Source organism: Theropithecus gelada, chromosome 11, assembly GCF_003255815.1.
Source record: "Theropithecus gelada isolate Dixy chromosome 11, Tgel_1.0, whole genome shotgun sequence".
Classification (NCBI taxonomy): domain Eukaryota; kingdom Metazoa; phylum Chordata; class Mammalia; order Primates; family Cercopithecidae; genus Theropithecus; species Theropithecus gelada.
Genome location: NC_037679.1, coordinates 2,124,884 through 2,141,399, shown reverse-complemented (window position 1 = coordinate 2,141,399; position 16,516 = coordinate 2,124,884). Strand labels below are relative to the sequence as shown.

Sequence of the window (16,516 nt, the reverse complement as noted above, 5' to 3'; positions counted from 1 at the left end):
CAAATAATAGGCAATCACTAACTGAGAAATACCACTGTTTTTGGACACTCAAAAAAGGACCCGTATTGTCAATATACCTTGGCATGACTCTTCCCTGAACACTGAAGGCACTACAAAGAGACAGAAAGTAAAGAAGAAACAAAGAAGAAATTACACTTGCTATATATCAGTAAATCTTTGTGACTTCTCAATATATAATGTTATCAGAGTATCAGAAAATAGAGGGATTTTTATTGCAGGGATAAGCTTTTCACATGCTGAGCAATGATTCTCTGAGCACATTTCAGTATGACTAACATAATCATTTAGGTCAGTAGCAATGGCAATTTTTCCTCTTTACAACTAATCACTATACCATTGTAAAAATAAATAAGACAAAAAAAATTCTCAGTCTGGTGATCTGAGGCATGAGAAGATACAGGGAATAGCATTTTACAGAAACTATCAGTTTAAAATATCTCCAAAATCCGAGTTTTACTGTACATCTTTTCCTTAGTGATTTAGTCATATTGTAAATGACTATTTCTTATACCCCCATAACAGATATGGTTGTATACAAACAGGAAACCATACGTGTTTATAAAAATAAGCAAGGTAGTATTCTAAGCTGTAGCTAGGGATGAAATCCTAAGTCTAGGACATCTGTGAATTTTTATGGCTTTTGAAAAGATATGTGTCTTAGCCAAAATCAAGAAAGAAGCTGTGAAATCAAAGAAGCTGTGAAAAAGATGAAGAGGAAAAAATATGACTCTATGTTTAATTTTCTTTTCTTAACTACTCAAAGAGAGTTTTCATAACATACCTAACAGCAAGATGAAGTCAATAATAAATTTACTACTAGATCTTATTAAAAGATGATTTGGAGAGTATGGGCCTACCAATTTTTCAAAATGTCTTATCAAGTGAATGATCAACACATGCTGTTTCAAATCTAGACTTATTTTCTTTAACATTTTTGAAATTACAGTCCTTTCATATCTAGTATCTTTCTTTTACGTCATTAAATCCTAAAATAATTATGAAATCTGATTAAATCACTGCCTTTCTTTGAACCATTGCTCTGAGAATAAGACACATACTTCAACACTTTAAGGAAACTTTCTTTTTCTGCTCTTCAGCCACATATCTTGCTACTGTACAATTTATACTATACCATATTTCTTTATTTGTTTTTGTTATTTGAACCAGTCATGCTGTTCTTTGCTTCCAGGTCTTTACTTGTCCTCTGCAGAGGACAAGAAGATGTTGGCTCTCCTTGGATCAAAGCACCCATTCGCAGTTTTGAACTACCTTTTTATCTATTTCACACACTTAGTTTAGAAGACTCTTGAAGGCAAGAAAAAGTCTCACTTAATCATTACTATATCTCCAGCCCCAATGCAATGTCTACCACATGGTAGATCTGTGTTTCTGTTTTCTTTCTCTCTCTCTCTCCCCACCTCCTCTCACCAACAATATAAATGAAGGAAAGAAGGAAATATTATTCACATCACTTCTTTCCATTTCTAGCTAGCAGAAGAGACTACTTTGTAGATTATTCATAAGAAACAGGGCCCTTTTCATGTCTAGAAACTCTTCTCACTGAAGATCAAGCAGCTCTGAGAGGGTCATAAATAGGTCAGTGAGAAACAGGCACCTGCCTAAGTAGCCTAATTACCTAAATCGAACCTGGAAAACAATCAGATGAGACCGATACAGCAAACTTAACTTCCATGTCTATTTTCACGACTTCAGAAAATGAAGCACTCAAAGTAAGAGGAACTGAGTAAATTTTCCAAAATTACATATCTACTAAGTGCCAGAATGTAGATTTAAATCTTTATCCATTGAAAAGCTGTAATACTAAAAATAACAATGAAAGCAGGGGAGTTTTGGTTTGAATTTTATAAAACAACTTGGGATCCACTTAAATAAACTGAAATGTTTTTACAATTCCAAAAATAACTGAAATATTTTTATATAAAATAGTAAAATTTAGTCTACAGGGAAATACCAAATTTTATGTTTTATGATCTCTTTAGCACACAGCTATGCTTCATTTATATTATTTTTTCAGTAATAATTTGATTTGGAAATATAAAATCCAAAGGTATTTGAAAGACTGATAATAGTACTAGGGAGAATATGCAAAAGCAGACATTCTTATTCATATTTCTAGGATTATCTATAAATCACTATAGTCTTTAAAGGGCAACTTGGAAATACCAATAATCTGTAAATATAAATAATATATATATAATATATATAATATATTATATATGCATTATATAATATAATATATAATAATCTGTATATATATATGTGTGTATATATATATATATATATATACACCTCTTGACTAGCAAGAAATATCTTAGAAAAATATTCCCAGGAATATACAAAACTACATGCAGAATAATGTTTTTGTAGCACTCTTTTAAAACACATTGGAAACATTACCCAAAGTTCCAACAATGAGACAAATAAATTGTGTTTTATGCAAAGGGATACTATGCAAGTACTGAAAAGAATGTGTTGGCACTGTAACATGTGGAAAGAAAAAGTTGTCCAAAATAAAAGAAAGTGGCAGAACACCATATATAGTATAATTCAATTTTGGGCCGGGCACAGTGACTCACACCTGTATTTCCAGCAGTGTGGGAGGCCAAGGCGGGTGGATCACCTGAGGTCAAGAGTTGGTGACCAGCCTGGCCAACACGGTGAAAACACGCCTCTATTAAAAATACAAAGAATTAGCTGAGTGTGGTGGCAGGCTCTTGTTATCCCAGCTACTCAGGAGGCTGAAGCAGGATAATCACTTGAACCTGCGAGGTGGAGGCTGTGGTGAGCCGAGATCGCACCATTGCACTCCAGCCTGGGCAACAAGAGTGAAACTCCATCTCAAAGAGAAAAAAGAAAAACAATGTCTAACAAATTTGAAAACATGCATAGGAGAACTATCAGTAATAACACAAAACAGGAAACAACCCAGGTATTCAACAACAGAATAAATACGTATATTTTGGGGGCATTCATTCAATGGAATTCTATAGTACAATGAAAATAAATTATTGCTACATGCAAGAATATTGACACAGCTCACAAAAAATTTTGAACAAAAGGAATCTGGGCCAGGCATGATGGCTCATGCCTGTAATCCCAGTTACAGGGAGGATCATTTGAGGCCAGGAGTCTGAGAACAGACTGGGCAACAAAGCAAGACCCTGTCTCTGGGGGAAAAAAAAAAAATCTGATACAAAAATGCGTACTTCATGATTCCACTTATATAAATTTCGAAAACAGACAGAACTATTCTACAGTCTTATTAGTCAGAAGCTACCTTTGGATAAGAGTAAGGCAATAGTGATTAAGTGGGGCTGGAAGAGGGGTACCTGGGTGCTGACAAAATTCTTTCTTCTGAGTTGAGTGTTGATTTCATAGGTATGAATACTTTGTCATAGCTCATTGAGCCAAATGTTTTCTGTATTTCTGCTATTCTTTAATTAAAAAGGGAAGAGGAAAGAATGTAATAATACAGTGTTTTACTGAAAATTGATGTCTTAGGTTCATTACCACTCAACTTGTGCATAAACCAAAATTTGAAAATAACATTTTTCGAGAAAGCAGGTTAATTTTCAAATAATCTGAAAGTTGTTATGCTCTCCAAAATAATATAAATAGACCAAAAGAAAAATAAAGTCAATCCATTAGGCATTTACAAATATTTTAAATTAAATTACACTGCATTTAATGTATAAAAATAATTTACAAAGGAAAGTTTTATCTGATATAAAATTCTGTCACAGTAAACAGCTTGAGTTTCAAGCTAGAATATCATAAATATTGTTCATAATATTCATCTCATCTGTTACAGTTAGCAAATCTGTACTTTTAGTAACCATGACAATTAAATACTATCAGATTAGAAGCCTTAGGAGAGAATTACTGTTTATCATTTGAGATGGTAGAAAGCAAAATTAGGGCAGAAATGCATAAAATCTTCTGGTGCTGCGTCAAAATTCTAATGATTGGCCCATTAGAGGCATATTTAAATTGGACCATTGTAATGGTCCAATTCATGCTTGGGAATCTGCACCATGTAAATTACTGTCGTGAAAGATATTAATAAGATATTCATAAATAAAACATATGCAAATTTAGAATTATTTAATTCCTTGTATTAATACTAAATTTATTTAAGGGTCCAGGGATAGATTCAGGTCACTTAGAATAGCAGAGTTTTAAACTGTGACTCACAAAATACTAAAACCAGCTCTCATGAGCCCTGGGTTGGTGCTGAATAACACAGTAATTTAAAAACTCGGGCTTCAGAGTCAGACAATCTGGGTGTGAATTCTAGCCTCTGCATGCATTAACTTTTTAATAACTAACTTTCCTGATATGCAAAATTGGAATAATACACTTTAAAAAACCTTTTCACTGGTTTTGAAAAGTGTTAAGATGGTCATGTGCAACACATTTTTTAAAATGCCCAACACAGAGTGAGTGCTCAATAAGTGATTGTTAATAACTGAGGTACAATTATAGAGAAGACATTTGCACAAGTCAAATTTGAAAAATCAATCTTATATCTCGGTGTTTATAATTTTCAAACTAGGATAGATCACCATTCTAACTAACTACCCGTCTATTTTTCATAAATTTCTTTTTCAACGCTTGCACTATTTCCTAAAAAACGCATTTGACCCCTCTGGTTCTCCAGGATTACACTGAATATATGCTAAGCCAAAAACTGAAGACTAAAGTTGAACATTGTCTACTAAATTAAGAAAATCCAGAATTTTATTTTATTTTTTTATTTTTTATTTTTTTTTTGAGACGGAGTCTCACCGTCGCCTAGGCTGGAGTGCAATGGTGCGATCTCAGCTCCCTGCAACCTCCACCTCCCAGGTTCAAAAGATTCTCCTGCCTCAGCCTCCTGAGTAGCTGGGATTACAGGCATGCGCCACTACGTGCAGCTAATTTTTGTATTTTTAGTAGAGATGGGATTTCACCATGTTGGCCAGGCTGGTCTCAAACTCCTGACCTCGTGATCTGCCCACCTCGTCCTCCCAAAGTGCTGGGATTACAGGCATGAGCCACCATGCCTGGCTGAAAAAAAAATTTTAATAACTCAAGTTAAAAAAAAAAAAAAGTAAGGGAAAGAGCATTATACTTGTCACCTAACATAAAAAGACACGTACTTCAAAACAAACAAACTGAAAAGGGTAATATGGGGTGTGTGTGTGTGTGTGTGTGTGTGTGTGTGTGTGTGTGTTCTAAATGAGCAAGTAACTATAAGACTTAAAGATATGTCTAAAGCAATGTTCTGTCAGTTGGTTTCTTCTCAGATTACTAAAAATCAAAGCAAAAACCCTATATAGGTATAATGTAATACATTTTTACTACATTGCTCAGGACTTTAAGGGGATTATTATTATCAAGATTGTTGTCCTTAACCTAGACAAAATGATGCCAGTCATCTCTCAGTGAAATGTTCTGGGCCAAGCATAACACATAGGACACTCAACTATGAGCCAGATCATCTTACTTTTCCAGATTTACCACTAACGTGTAACCTTCGGCAAATTACTTACTTCTCTGAGCTTATTTTTTTTTATCTATAAATGTGGATAACCATGACGTTGAATCTAATTTTCAAGACTGTTATGAAGGATCAAATAAGGCTACACATGTGACCATACTTTGTAATCTGCCAAAGATGACACCAATGGAAGACCTTCTATTAAATAAAGAAAGGTGAAATTAACTTTGCCATTATTTAATTCCTACACAGCTAAATTTATACATCTACATTATCCATGTAACTATACATTCCTCTTTCCTTTTAAAATGCAGAATTATTTAAAAGATATTTATTGACTGATTTAGCAATTTGGAATTATTAGCTGTCTTAGGCATGCTTTTCATTACAAAATTCCTCATTAAAAAATAAAATCTCTCTTACTTATCCTGTATAAATCAACAAAACCAGGAAGTTAATTTTTGAAATATTGTGAAGATTGATACAATTTTTAGATTTTATTGATTGGTTTCCAGGGTAAAGATATGAATCTTTCATTTGTTGAAATCCTAAAAACTAATTTAATCTTAACCTTCTTTTATTCATTTCTTCAGAAAATGTTTATTAAGTTTCAACTATATGTCAGGTCCTCTATCAGACACAAAGAAAAATAACGTATGGCCTCTATCCTCCAGGACTTACAGTGGGGACAAGAGACAAGTAAACAATCAGTACAATGTAGTATGGTAAGTGACATGGCAAGGATATCCACAGGTCACTATAGGAGTCAAAATTTAAGACTGAGAATTCAGGGAAGTCCTCCAAGAAATGGTAGCACCTGATCCAAGGCATGAAAAGGTTAGGTCAGTTAAAAAGCAGACAAGAAAACAGGTTATTTATGGGAGAGAATAGAACATAGGGAACATGGGAGGGTGTTGGGAGAAAAGAGAAAACAAGATGCATTAGGAGAAGGCAAACAGTTCAGTTGATTGACATTGTGGGAGACTGGAGATGGGAGAAATTTGATTAATGAGAAAATGAATCTAGAGAAGTTACCAGGCACCACTTAATAAAGGACTTTAGGTGCAATGCAAAAGACTTCAGACATCTTATTAATACAACTAAAGGGGAACTTAAAAAATTTTCAGCAGAGGAAGCATACGATGAGATTGACTTTAGAAAGACAACTGTGGTTATGACATATAGAATGTACTCAGGAGAAGGCGACTATGAGAGAGGAGAATGAAATACGGACTTCAAACTCTGAATATCTGTTTTTTACACAGAAAACAAAGTTGTAAAAAAATTTAAGTGGCTGGCCTCATGGCCGGGCGCGGTGGTTAACGCCTGTAATCCCAGCACTTTCGGAGGCTGAGGCGGGAGGATCATGAGGTTAGGGGATCGAGACCATCCTGGCTAACACGCTGAAACCCCATCTCTACTTAAAAAAAAAAAACAAACAAACAAAAACTTAGCCAGCCATCTGGCGGGCACCTGTAGTCCCAGCTATTCAGGAGGCTGAGGCAGGAGAATGGCGTGAACCTGGGATGCAGAGCTTGCAGTGAACTGAGATCATGCTACTGCACTCCAGCCTGGGCAACACAGCGAGACTCCGCCTCAAAAAAAAAAAAAAAAAAATTAAGTGGCCAGCCTCAAAGCACACTGCTGGTAACTGACTGAGCTAGGTTTCGTGCAAAGCTCTGCATAACTCTTAACACCTATGCACTGAAGAACCGGGCAATCTGCCTCTCATAACAGAAACTAATGCAACCAGCACTAAGCATTTAGAGTGGTAACAAAACAGGGAAGGAAAAGCAATGACATGCTCAGGTCTACACCATCAAAATCAAGTACAGGGGTGAACAATTATCTAGTGAATTAAGGACCATCTGGATAATCCTGGCAGAAGCAGATTTAGTGCCTGAGTCATTCAGATAATTGTGCAAACAAAGTGCCCTGCTCTGGCTGAGTAACCTGGCCATTAATATCTTCCATAGTGCATTCTGCCCTGTGGCTCTTTTGAAATGGACAATAGTAGCTCAGAAAGAATTAAGGTACTATTCACTTCATGGGGAGCTGCCTAAAGAATAATGGAATCTTAATAGACTGAGTGAATTTTATGTGTCCCCAGGAGCCATTTCGCACTGGGATATACATATGATATACATAAGCCAGATTCTGCTTCAAAGGAGGAAAGAAGTTCAGCAATAGCACCGTCATATGTTGTTTTTATATTCAATTCTCCGTTAAGTGGCAGAAAGTTTTCTGAACCTGAAAGCTACAAAGAGACACTACTGCAAATAGATTTATAAACTACAGTAAGGCTATACATTTCTCTGTGTTAGAAAGCATTTTTTAAAATGCAAAGGACAAGGTGAGGAAAATTTTTGCAGCATACCATAGATTTCCTATTACATGAGAAAATATGAACACTCCAATAGTCAAATGAAATTCACAAATTAAGAAATACAAAGAACCAATAAATATAATAACATTTTTGAACTTACCCAAAATCATATGAACAATAACTCAGGAGAAAACTAGATGCATAATTTATACTGTCAAAATGATCCCAATTTTAAAAAATAGTACCAAGTGTTAATGGGAGTATGGCCAAACTGGTACAACCACTGGTAGAGTATAAATCTGTGCTTACATTTTGGGGGAAGCAATTTGCCAGTAAGTGTTATGAAGCTAAAAATATTCACACTTTTGCCTGGGTAACTTCTAAGAAGCTGTCATAAAGAAATGGTCAGAAATGCAAATATTAATATATATAAAGGTTCATTTTCATGACTATGCAAAACTGAAAACAATCTAAAGATCTATTATAGAATATTGACAGCCAAAAAAAGAAAAATATGGCTAGTAAGAATATTAAATGAAATGAATAAATGTTTATGGTATATTAAGTTTAAAAAGCTAACAAAAGTGAATGTTCACTATAAACTCAAATCTATAATTGAAAAATACTTATTTATATTAATAGAAATAAGACTGGAAGATTGAAATAGGATCTCTTTGTTTTGTGGAATTTGGTGGATTTTTCTTTATTCCCAGTATTTCTTTAATGATTCTAGATGTCCTTATAATAATAAAGTACTATTTTCAATGTGATATTAAATAGACTTTTGAATATAACTTTACACAGTAGGTCATTCATATTATTGAAGTGAAATAATGCCCCATCCTCCTGCTGCTACATTTCCAAAGTCACACAACTAATCAGTCCTATTGTCAGGAGTTGAACCTGAGTCTCCTGCTCCAAAGTCAGTGCTCTTTAAGATTTGAACTAAAGTACAGTGAAAGTTTCAAAGGAAAATAGAAGCATTAATGAAAATTGAAAGCACATTATACCAATAATACACGGCATCTTAGATTAAAGCAGATAGACTTATATATTGGAAGATTTGATAATATGCCTACTGCACTCATCCAGGCATGGAATGCCAGATGAAACTAGTGCTGGAATAAGCAGAGAAAGATACAAATTAGAGTTGAAAATAAAAATGAATTAATTACTGACTATATGGTGAACACTTGGCCTAGAGGAAAGAAAGTCATAAAAAGTAACTAACTGGCTGGACGCGGTGGCTCACGCCTGTAATCCCAGCACTTTGGGAGGCCAAGGCAGGCGGATCATGAGGTCAAGAGATCGAGACCATCCTGGTGAACACAGGGAAACCCCGTCTCTACTAAAAGTACAAAAAAATTAGCTGGGCGTGGTGGCGGGCACCTGTAGTCCCAGCTTCTTGGGAGGCTGAGGCAGGAGAATGGCATGAACCAGGGAGGTGAGGGAGCTTGCAGTGAGCCGAGATCGCGCCACTGCACTCCAGCCTGGGTGACAGAGAGAGACTCCATCTCAAAAAAAAAAAAAAAAAAAAAAAAAGCCTGTAAAGTTGTAGTCTCCATTGATAAAAGCCAGTTTATCAATGATGCCTATCCATGGGGAAAAACGAAAACCAGTTTTCATCTTGTACATTACAGTTGCTACCAACAGCACTTCTATTATTAATAGCTATGCTTTATGAGTAACTACCATGGGCCAAACCCTATTTTGAATGTTTAACATGCATTATCTCACTTAATATTTTAAAAATCACAAAATTCTCTCATGTAAATGCTATGATAATCCCCAATTGACTTGCTGATATTCGCTTAACTGCATCGTGATACCTAAATATTAACACCTGCAGGCTTCCTCCCAAAGCCTGTGCTCTTAGCCAGTAGGATAAGTGTAAAGGAAATGGCTAATGGGAGGAAGATTAGGAATGGAAATGCAGAAGGAGAACTTTATTTTCAGTAAGATAAATTGTCATCAATTTGGGGTATTTGCTTGAAAGCTAGAAGTAGAAAGAGAAGATAAGAGAGAGACAAAGAAAGGAAAGTTAGAAAAATTAAGAAAAAAGTATGGTATCAGAGCATTGTAGTGTCAAGGAGCAAAATTTCAAGAACAAGATGGACAATATGGAAAATAGAAGGTCAGAAGAGAACGATGAATAATACACCAATAAAAAAGAAAACAAACATTGGAATTGAGGAGGAGGAGCTTACTGGTGAGTTAGAATAGGTTGTGAGATATGATAGAAACCATGGCCAATTTGCATGTAGAAATAGATGGAAATTGAAGGATTGGTTGATGTTTTTGAAATAAGGCAATTACAGAGCATATTTTGTATACTGAAATATAAATTGTCTATTTCAGCTCTTTCTAGTTGGTCTCAAGGGACACAAGATACAAGAGAATACATAGAACCAGTACATAGTCAAAACCCCTACTGGAAAACTGAATCATTCTATGGAAGGATATAGAAACACTTTATGTCATCCATTACTCCTCATGGAGAGGATAGTCTCCTCCCAATACACAGCCTTCTACCAAAAAATTATCCCCAAATCATTGCAGCACCCATCTAGCTTCTTAGGATGATGCTTCCTGAACAAGAATCTTTAAGGCTACTTATAATAGGACTGTGTTCAATGTGGTGGGGTATACAAAAAGATTATAAGCATAGTCTTTTTCTGCAAAGTACTTCCTAATTAGAAAACAAATCAGACATACAAATGAGGATTAAGCAACAAAATAAGACTAAGCATGATTAACTTTCCAAGTGAAAATAGTCTACTAGAGATTCTGAAGAGGAGTGATCGTTTTGTTAGAACACTGAATTTTAAAATGCATTTAGTTGATACATACCAATGTATCAACCAATGTACAATAAAATAATTATGTATTGTTATAATTACCAGTAGTAGCTCTATTTATTAATGACCCACTATGTGCCCATCCCCATGATAGAAACATGCATACTTTTTTATGACCCTCATAGCAACCTGAAAATTCAATGCTATAAAATTCCTTTTGAAGACAAGGAAACAGATTCTCAGAGTTTAATTAACTTGCTCCAAATCAGATCATTAGGAAGTTGCAGAGCAAAATTAAAAGCCAGCTCGCACTGCCTGTGATGATAACTTGGTAGATTAAATCATTTATCTTCAAAATGACTTGGCAAGTTAGAATTTTGTTCTTAAAACACAGAATTAATTTTTGTAGGGATACATGTCAGGCTAGAACTGAATAAACTTGGTTTATATTGTTTCTGGTATCAACATTGACCACATTTTGTTACCAGGACCAAAAATCCTGGGAAGCTAAAAAGTATTCTATTTGAGGGGAAATTGCTATGCAGTATAATTACACAGCAGGTTGTTGGAATATTCAAGTTTTCAGAAGACTTTAAACCAATCACTTGTGTCCTCTGAATCTTAGTTTCTTCATCCGTGAAAATGGAAAGGTTGTCATCAGGAATAAATAATTTCGGGGAATGGCAAAGATAAGTGCACATACATCAATCTATAAAAGAAAGTCCACGTAGTACAAATAAATGTGATATGAAAAAGCAGTACAAATTTAAATATCAGGTCCACAAGTAAAATCTGTACAAAGAAATACATCAAATCTACACCCGCAAGGGTTCTAACAGTTCCTTAGTCCTGGAAAGTGGGTGGATCCATTCCCAGTTCCCCAAATGCTGTTAGATGTAAGTTATCACTCAAATAAATTTACTACCAAATAACCAAACCGCTATGCCGAGTCTAATAAAATATCCCAGATACGGCATGTATTAATTTGATTTGTGTTACACTTCGGGCTGGTAAGGTTCATATGTACACTTAGAAAACTGAAAAAATGCAGCGAAATGGATGAAGATCATATGGGCACTCTAAGAATGTTTTCAAAATACTGAAATATTGAAAACACGAAATATGACATATTGAAAACATGAAATATGAAATATTGATCTTTACATGAGTTACAAAAACATTATTTCACGCAGGCTTTCAGCAGTCTGAATGCTTCTCCGGCTTTTCCCCCAATGGAGAATTGGATTCCCTTTTGCCCCTCCCACTCAGTGCTTCCAGATTGCTTGAGAAGGCCAAGGCAGCCGGCTCAGCAGCAGGGAAGCCGGGCTGGGTATGCAGGAGCTATATATAGCTCCACCTTGGAGATGTGCACACATAAGCACACGTACGAATACCCATGCCCGGTCTGGCATGAAAATAAATAAATAAATAAATAAGGAAAGGTCACAGCTATCCCCTCTTCCTCCTTCCCATCATCCCAATTTTTCAGGAATTTTCAAAGCAGGGTGTCATCAGTCCCAGAGGGTGATGCCGCGTCGGATTTCTCTGCAATTCTTCTGCCTACTGCTCCCAGCAATCTGACTCCTGCAGGAACCGGCACTAGGCCAACACCTACTACCCAGATGCGGTCACCTAGGGAGGCAGCCTCGCAGCCGCTCGGAGCTCATCCGGGCACAATCACTTGACTCCCTGGGAATCCCTGAAGCCAAACCCACCTTTCAGAAACTAGGTGTGAAGGTGGTTCCCATAGACAGCGCCAGGCTAGGAGGGAAGGGGCAGTGGCTCCGCGGTCTCTCCCTCCCGCCAGCGGCAGATCCTGGAGAAGGGCCGGTGCCTTCTCAACGGAGATGTGATTAATCGGAACGTGCCCTTCGAGTTGCAGGGATTGTTCCCCACCCCCATCTCCTGAAGGGAGCTAGATCTTAACAGAGGGGCCAGGGGACAAACAAGTCCCTTCTTCCCCTCTCCGCAACCGCTCCCAGGTTTTCGTGGATGCGCTAGCCAGGCGCCCAGGTGGGATGGGGAAGATCAGCAGGTGCGGGCCGGCGTCGGGAGCGAAAGATCTGCGCGCCCCGGGCTGCCGACCTCTCTGCTTCCCCACCCCTCCCCTGCCGAGGCGATATGGCATCCCTGGGGCGAGTTCCCGGCGCTGGCGGCGGTGGCAGCCTCCGAGAGGAAAGTTAACGAGACACAGACCCCAGGCTCGGAGCCCTCTCCTAGGGCACTGCCGTCCTGCCCTGTCCGGCACCCCAGGTCTCCGGCATCCCGCACCCCTGCTTCCCCGCACCCCAGCTACCTCCGCCCCAGTCCTTCCAGCGCCGTACTTCACGGCGAGAGCTGCAGCGTCCACAGGAGATGTGGGGGTGACGAGGGCGGGGCGGGGCTGGGGGAAGGGAAGCAACAGCATGGAAATGCGCATTCTTTATTTTATCTGCAAAGAAGGAAAAGTCCGGCTTCCTACCTGTTCCCTGCTCCTGCTCGCCTCGGTGCGGCACAGCTGGACCATACCCTACAGGTTTCCCACTTCCGCGGCAAACACCTGGGAGCGCATCTCCCCACCCGCGCCCCTCCTCGCCTCGGCGGAGCCCACCCTGGCTACTTGACAGCAGAAGCCCGGCCTTTTAGGGCGGTTATTGGGGCAGCGGGGAAAGTGGGGCGGGGACCGCATGGAAACCCGTGTCTCTGATTGGACAACAGGGATATCACTCTCACCCCCAGGACCAGCGCAGGCTGCAGACTTGGGTAGCTGCTAAACCCAACTGCAAAGGTTCTCTGCAGTGCCTGAAACCCAAACCTGCTGCTACCGAATCAAGGATCCTTCGCTGGAGAGAAACTGGTTTGATGACTTGTCATTTGAGGCCCCAAGAGGGAGGGATGGGCCAGGCATAACTAGACACCCAACACTTTCCTGAGCTTCCCTGAAGGGACCATCTGCTCCGGGAGATTTGTCAGGCGAAAATATCAGGGCAGCGCCTCATAGAGAAGAATGAGCTTCGATTGGGAAATAATAAGATACTTATGTGGGACAAAATACACACACACACATGCACACAGGAAAATAAAACGATGTGAGGATTCTTTTTTAAGTTTCCATTTTTGCCCAGATGTAACATGGCAGTTTTTCTTGAGAAAAGACTGAATTGCTTAGCCTGTAATGCAGAAGACCCCCAAATATCCCCTGGTAAAAACAGTGTTTTAAATAGGGAAGCACTGCATGCATAATAACCTCTCAAGAAAGTGTAAAAGAAATTAAGGTCAAACTACATGAGAGATTTGCTTTGGGGCAGTTCAGTTGGTGGCAAAAGTCTTTAAATAATCACCATCAGACTGATTGATAACCAATCTGTTGCTTTTCTACTGATATTGGTTCATCATTTCTTTGGTACTCAAACACTGAGAGGATGTTTATGCCCCCCAAACCTAGGTGATCACAAGCCTGTCTTTTATGTGAAGGGGACAGGGTAGAATAACTTTGTGTTCAAATGCCATCTCTGCCATTTATTCAGGTGGAATCTGGAAATTACGGAATTCAAAAGACTCCTTAAATGAAGGAATATGCTAGAACTACCACAAGTAAAACTGGGGGTCTAAAGCGTCTTAGTATATAGTACCATGTGAGGAATCAAGTTCCCTTCTGCCTGCAAATAGCCACGTTCTTCTTCTATCTAAATTAAGTAGCCATCTTAAGTGCTGAGCATAAGACACAACTCTCATTCTCAAAGAGCTTATGATAGGCCTGGGACACTGGACAACTGTTAGAAGATGACATTGCTATTAATAAATGTAGACTCTCTACTTAGTGGTTATGGTTGTTATTACTATCATCAGGTAAGGCTTTTCATAATGTTTTCTTCATAATACTGAAGGAATCTGATTAACGCATTTGAAGGTGGGGGCCAGGCAAGGTGGCTCACGCCTGTAATCCCAGCACTTTGGGAGGGCAAAGCAGGCGGATAACGAAGTCAGGAGATCGCGACCAGCCTGGCTAACACGGTGAAACCCCGTCTGTACTGAAAAAAAAAAAAAAAAAAAAAAAAATTAGCCTGGCGTAGTGGTGGGCGCCTGTAGTCCCAGCTACTCGGGAGGCTGAGGCAGGAGAATGGCGTGAACCCGGGAGGCGGAGCTTGCAGTGAGCTGAGATCTGGCCACTGCACTCCAGCCTGGGCGACAGAGCGAGACTCCATCTCAAAAAATATAAAATAAAATAAAGTAATAAAATAAAATAAAGCATTTGAAGGTACAGAGGGACCCTAGATAAAATTTACAGTGAACAAATAGATATGATTTGTATGGTGACAACCATCTTAACACTGAATGGAAATGACTAAATATGCGATGGCAAATTTCAGAAGCCCTGTGTCATTTCTTACACAATACTCCTATTAGTCATGCACCTTTGTCCCAGGTACTCACACCAGTTATTCCATTGAATTGGCCAAATCATTCAGGAATTACTGAGCACTTTTTCAGTGCCATATCCTGTGTTAGGTGCTACAGAACTAAAGCAGAATAGTATATTGAACACGTTAAAGATGATTTCAGTAAGCAATTACAATAGCAATATTTCTTAGGAATGTGTGTTTGCAACACAAACATCTTTTGATTCCTAAGCATAAATTATTTTGAGTCAGAATGAGCTTCAACATACTCTCTTCTAGAGGTAATCGGAGGAGAAGAAAAAGTATCAAAGAAAATACCTAAATATTGAAGATGACACAATAATTGAAATAAGTAATAAAAAGAAAACTAAAGAAATCTCTGCTATCTGCATTCTTTCATTGCTTCACTCATTCATTCCTTTAGCAAATATTACTATTATAAGTATAATGATGAATAAAATAGACAAGATCTCATAGAACACATTCTTTATTATTCAAGCAGACAATGTTACTTTGTGCATTCACTGTGATCTAATTAGCCGCTTTGTGTGTACATGCACACACAACTCTAGAACAGTATTAGGATAATTTCTCTCTGGATCAGGCATCTCACACATTTTCAAGTAAAACAGAGCGTTTTCAGGTTATTGCTTATTATCTCAAAGAGAAAAACCTGTGAATACAAATGAATCTATCGAAGGTATCTGCTACAGAACATTTTAGATTTTCACATCACTTTCAGATACAATCTCCCTCTGTGTTCTAAAATAAGCAGGAGAGTCATCATTAGTCGCATTTCACAATGAGGAAATTGAGTAACCAAAGAGAAATGTGGTCCTTCAAAAACAAAGGTAATACGGTATTATAGGTGTGTATATAATGTTTGGCATATTGCAGACATCTAATATGTATTTGTTGACAAATATATGGTTTATAAAACATGAAAGTTTGAAGGATCTTAGAAATTATTGAATTCTTTGTAATGCCAGCACTTTGGGAGGCCAAGGCAGGTGGATTACCGGAGGTTGGGGGTTCAAGACCAGCCTGACCAACATGAAGAAACCCTTTCTCTACTAAAAATACAAAATTAGCCGGGCGTGGTGGTGCATGCCTGTGATCCCAGCTACTCAGGAGGCTGTGGCAGGAGAATCACTTGAACCTGGGAGGCGGAGGTTGCGGTGAGCCGAGATTGTGCCATTGCACTCCAGCCTGGGCAGCAACAAGAGCAAAACTCTATCTCAAAAAAAAAGAAGATGAAGAAGAAGAAGAAAGAAGAGGAAAAGGAATAGGAGAAGGAGAAGGTGAAGGAGAAGGAGAAGGTGAAGGAGAAGGAGAAGAAGACGAGGAGGAGGAGGAGGAGGAGGAGGAGGAGGAGGAGGAAAGAAAGAAATTATTGAATTCCACTCATTATTCTGTGAGGGAGGGACAGAATTTGCTTAAGGTCTTGTGAGTAGTTAGGGGAAAGCTGCAGCTAGACCCCAGGTCTTAA

At 38.3% G+C, this 16,516-nt stretch overlaps 1 protein-coding gene across 2 annotated transcripts in view; it reads right to left on the bottom strand.

The window, feature by feature from the left end:
* The window catches only part of CNTN1 (contactin 1), a 393,997-nt gene extending 380,734 nt beyond the window's left edge, over positions 1-13,263 (bottom strand). For both annotated transcript variants that reach the window (XM_025403303.1, XM_025403305.1), the window contains exon 1: positions 13,110-13,263. The gene's annotated coding sequence lies outside the window, so the exon portion shown is untranslated. The remainder of the gene's footprint in view (positions 1-13,109) is intronic.
* Between the last annotated feature and the right edge of the window lie 3,253 nt (positions 13,264-16,516).